We start from the raw sequence: 6005 nt of genomic DNA on the forward strand, positions 1-6005 counted from the left end.
CAGAATGGTTTGGATTGGAAGGGACCTTTGAAGCCCCCCAACTCCAACCCCTGCCATGGGCTGGCTGCCCCCCACCAGCTCAGGCTGCCAAGGGCCCCATCCAACCCGGCCCTGAGCGCCTGCAGGGATGGGGCACCCACAGCTCTATGGGCAGCTGTGCCAGGGCCTCGCCATCACGCCAGGAGACAATTCAAATCTAGAATCAGTGAGTTGAATGTGTTTCAACTCACATCAAAGAGGCATTGAGGGCACACACTGAGGGCACTGGATCAAGCAAAATATTTGTTCAATGAGCTACTCAGTTGTGGATATTCTTGACGGCTTTGGTTTTAAAGCACAGTCCTAGCTCCAGGCACGTTGAAGCTGTAAAGAGGTTATTTTCTGAAAGTACATTTTGTAGTGTAACACATGATCTGCAGGTTCAGACTGTGACAGATTTCCCCTACTGCTGTACTATGAGAAACATCTAGGTGAACTGCTGATACACTTTGATCTAAGCAGTATTGTAGCAGGCAGCCAAACAGCTTGCTTGCAAAGCAGAGACACAATGTTTTGTAGAAACCCTTAAACACAGCACTGGAACGAGTACAACATTTAGCAGTGTGATTTTAAGGAAAGCCATCTTATATAAATGCTATCCACTCCTGAACAAGAAAGCTTTCAGATGGGTTTTGCTAGCAGATAGTACTGTGGGAATGCAATTAATACTGGAAAGCAGAATGGATGCCTGATTCAGTTTGATGCATACTAAACTACATATGGAAAATTCAGCTGACTTAAATACTGGGTACTCTACTGAGTTAAGATCCACTCCTGATAAAACCAAGTAGCATGAAAAGTTGTTTTGAAATCTAACTTTGAAAAGCTGTTGTGGTAACATATTCTTAGGTTCTAAACTGAGTACAAAGACAATGACATGATTCCAGCAGATATAATGGCTTCTAGTTTAGTCATTAAATTAAAGGAAAACAGAAACATTCGCAGGAAATCATCATGGATGCCCTATGCTTCACAACACACATTAACTCAATTTTGAGGACTGGATGAGTATTACATATTGGTTTCTCCTAGAACACCTACAGAAATGCAATTATTTTATAATCCACATAACTAGGACTTTCAAAGAGAACCAGATAATAATCCAAATGAAAGCAAACCAAATCAAAACGAACCAAACCAAAGTAAGAGTCATACTAACCATGACAATTAGCACTGGGAGACTACAGTATGAAGAATCTGATCCAACTGTAACTCATGAACTCATGCTCTTTTCAAATCTACTTTTGCAGCATGTGTCTGGCTGAACTGCGCACTGAGATTCAGCATCTCACAGGTATGAGATGGTGTAGGATCAGCAGTTGGTGTACGGATGAGAACTCTGTAGGACTGCATACTGGCAGGACAGACATAAGCACAGTTGAGGAGACTTCAAGAAAAAAATACCATCTGTGTAACACAATGTACTTACCCATGTTTGAAAACAAAACAAATCGAGGAAGATGATAAGGAATGAAACACCACAGGATGTTCACTTCCTTTTACAACTTCAGAGTGTTTTTCTTCCTCTTTTTTTTTTCTTTCCTTAGCTTCAAGTCTAAACTTTCTAAACCCGTTTGTTCCCCTTTTTATTTGCTACTCTTTCCGAAATAATCTTATTCATCTCAGTCTAGCGGGAGGTATTTCTGCCTATAGCAGGGGGCTTGGAACTAGATCTTCATAGTCCCTTCTGAGTTCCTTTGACTTGCTGCACCAGGTCTTCTCTGCATGTCTTAAACTCAAAAGGGAACGAGTAGGTTAGTGCTTGCTGGCCAGTCTGAGTTTCTTCCATAGTCACAGGAATAAGGGTTTGAACTTGAGGCTAAGAGGGACACTGAACACGGTCCTACTTTTCAGGTGAGCAGCTATAAAGCTCTCTCATAAAACATGATTATCACCAAAAGTTCTGCCTCTTCTGATTTGGTTGAAAACACAAAGAATAAACCCAGTTAGACTAGACAGACAGCCTGATCTCCAGCAGCTGGACAGAGGAAAGGATTTAAACTGCGAACCCAAATCCTGCAGATATTTTTAATTATTAAACAGCTACAATCAGTGTCCAACTTCCTGATCAGTTTTGAGAGATGCTTGGTATCTCCTCACCTCCAGTAGACATGCTAGCTCTAGTGTCAAACTCCCCCCTAATACCACACATGGCTTAGGCTCCCACTTCCCAAACCTCAGTGTACCCACATGTATTTGGGAATCTGGATACCCCAAACCTGGTTGTGTTGGTGTAGAGTAAGCCCACCTCGGTGGTTTGAAGGGAATCTACTGGCATAGAAAGAACCGTCCTTTAGGATTGCAGCATGTTCCTCCTCTAAGAGGTGGAATAGCAATGTTCTTTTAGGACAGACTTGACAGTGGGGTTTTTCAATGGATCACAACTGTATTTCAGGCTGACGGACACAAAATCAGAGGGACTCTCATTTTCCTCACAACATACTTTGGTTCTATTTGCAAAATTTCTCAAGACAGAAATCAAAGTATCACTTTTTATCACAGAAAACAAAACATTCCATGTTCTGTCTGAATTGGAGATGCTCAGTTCCAGAAATATGTTATTAGGCCTTACTCATTTAACATATGCAGCAATCTTCAGTGCAGAGTACTGAAGGGCTGGCAGGATATGACTGAAAACCTATTTTCCATCGTCATTTACAGAGTAAATTTGGTGTTTCAAGCAACACTTGAGAACTGAGACAGTTGTGTAATACTTCTGTAATAACTTCACATTTGGAAATACAAATGTTATTTTCGGTGCTGACCAAACCAGAGTTTTCACCCTTCAGAACAAGCTCTGAAAGCAGTGTCTCTTCAGTGAGGACATGGAGCTCGTACTTGTTGCAGCAAGTACAGCTAACACAAATACACACTTTCAGGAAAGACTCTCTATATTTCATGCTTCTAAATAAGTACACGAGCAGATATTTGTTGCAAAAAGATGGAAAAAAGGAAAAACACTCTGGTTAACTCTGAATGCATTCCTTAAGGGAGAAGCAGAGTTAAGTCTATTAATATTCAGGTCAGTTCTCAGGCACCCACCGTGACCTCACTGCTTTCTTGACTCAGCAGAAAAAAAAAGGAGTTTAGGAAAAAAACCTCATAAACACAGAAGTAGTTTGATTCCATCAGCATTAGCAGAGAACTTTGTTAACTCTTTCCTACAAAACAGGCAATCTTGGACCGAACTGCTTCAAAGTTTGAGAGTTGAAAAAGTACAAGCTTGGTTTACTTCTTCCCAGTACATGACTCATAACTTACAATGTTACTGACTAGAAAATTTTACTTCAAATTGATCAATCCAAATTCCCACAGGTTCTGAACATGTATGAAACAACGCACAGGCAAGCTTCTGAAACATTTACCTTCTGCTGGAATTCCCAGATATATTATTACCTGAACTTCTTGTTTTATAAAAGAAAAGTATGTTTCAATTGTTTCTTGGAAGCATACAGTTTCTACAAAACCAATAATACAAAATAATTCTTGCTGGAATAACAGCAGATTTTTATATAATTGTTATATAAGCTGGGATGAGTTAGAACTCTATAAGAGCTGAGTGTGTTATCCAACTTACTCAAACACATACGACCACTCAAGAAAGAGTGGTATCGTTCTACTAAGAAGAGTGGAATCATTCTACTATTTCCTATCAGGGAAATCTGATAAACTTATACCAATAATAGTATAGAATAGAAGAAACGACTAAAGACAAAGTGGAAGGTCTGGGGCTTTAATCAATGCCTAATCTTTACTTAGTGGAGTATCTTCTACGGCATGACATGCAAAGGTTTTGTTCCTTTTTTCCCCCCCTAACAGCTGCCTCTTCACTCTCTCATTGAGCAAATCTGTATCTCCCAATTAGGCAGTAGGAAGTGCCAGGCTGAAGTAGATGGCATAATTACAGAGGGTAGTATGAGTATCATGTGCTGAATGCATGTTTAGAAATATTATGCATGATTTTCAGCTTCCATGAAAGTCATATACACCATTATGCATTCTCCAAACTCCAGTAATGCCCTACAGCAAGAATGGTGAAGCATCTGATCTTCCTACTCAAGGTAAAGTATTGATAACATCAGTGCAAGCACAACCATTTTGTTCCACGTTACTCTAAGATATGTAATTACAGACAAAGAGTACACTTCATGACGTCTTTCATTTATATTACTGATTACCTACTTATAATAGAGGAAGAAATGCTTGAATTTCAGTGAGTAGGTAACAATAAATAGCAAAACAAGTACTGCTTGCTATTGTTTTCAATCTAAAAAAAAGCAAGCGATATTTGGGGGTGGATAGTGTTAGCTCTGTTCTTCAAAGCCACACCTGCTTATATATATATGCATATATATTATCCTTATATATAGAGTGTAATACTGTGTGTAAACATGGACATACATGTATGTATACAGAGAGTATTTGAAGTATACAAGACTATTTGCTGTAGATCCCAGAAAGAACTGATAGATCCACAAACATTAGTCTTCAGTATCCAGAAGCAATTGTCTGGGATGAAGCAGCATCACTTCCCAGGCTTCTAACCACAGTCTTCAGATCAGAATGCAAAATTAGGATAACATTCTGTTAAATATTACAGAATGATTGAAATATATGTATATATTAAAAAAACCCCAAACATTTAATGACACCACCAAAAATTGGGGAAAGGTGAGGTGCTACTTCGAATCTGGAAAGTTCTGAAACAAGCAGATCTGCCATCTCTTACAATCTCTCTGAGTACTTTCTATACTACATCTGCAAGGAAGAACTATTTTTTTTTAAACATCCTTACTCAATATGCTATGATATGCTTTGTAATAATCAACATGCCATTTTAAAATTCTATTTCCAGAGCAATCCAAATTACCCCTATGAAGAAGGTGGCCTTGTTTCCAGAAGCTCAGTATCACCAAGTTAGAAGTGCATTTTGTTCTCTGTGTATGGACATATGTACACAGCTCTGGTAAGATAGCACATTAGGTGAGATTTACATGAATAAACTCACACTCACAAACTTCAGCAATCTCTTTAATATAACAAACATATCCAATTTCAGAATACAAATTGGAACCAGCTAACAAAAAAAACTCAAAATAACTTTCAGAATGCCAAACAGGGCTTATGCAGAACAGTGCACATTTATTCTGAGGTATTGTATTCATGAAAACAACAACAAAAAAATCAAACCAACACAACTATCCTCCAACATTCTAGAAGAATTTTTAGCAAGGCAAAAGCAGTTAGGTGGCATGTATTGATTAAGCATGTGTAAACAGTGTAAAAATACAGAATATGAATAGCAACCAATTCAAAACTTTGGTTATGAAAACTGATGTAACCCCATCAATCAAAGAAAAATAAGCCAGAGTAATGCAAAATACCATTTATTAAAATATGCTAATCCGTGCAGCTAAGTGGAAGTCAGAAGCTAGCAGGATGGATTTAAAGATACCTTCCTTTATTTAGTAACTTTCTTTAGATTGATTGTCATTCAGTTTTCCATGGAAAGAGAACGACTGATGAAAAGCTTCAGTCCACTGGTAAATGTACTTTTGAAGATTTCAATGAGATGTTACAAATGATGTTTGTTTAAGTGGTCGTTTTTTATCATTCAGCATGACATACAATCCCACTCTAATGTTACAAGCAAATGGTGCCATGGTGCACTAATTTTTACTGTTTTGGAAGGCGAGAGCTGGGAGATTGGTTGCTCCAGGTGAACTGGAAGGTTTTCGTGTTTTTCCTCTCAAGAGCAGCAACAAACTCCAGGGCAAACCTGGTAAGCCACTTAACATTTTATTTCAAACAAATAATATATTGGCAACCAAGATATACAAGTGGAATCTGGATTGTGACCAGCAGTGCATGTGCTTCTCAGGAAAGTCAAGCTTTGTTTCAGATGCACATCAGGAGCCTAAGCAGCACGAGGCTTTTCACACTGAAACAATTATACCAATGCCATC

The sequence above is a fragment of the Tetrao urogallus genome (genome assembly GCF_951394365.1).
Source record: "Tetrao urogallus genome assembly, chromosome: 1".
NCBI classification, from domain to species: Eukaryota; Metazoa; Chordata; class Aves; order Galliformes; family Phasianidae; genus Tetrao; species Tetrao urogallus.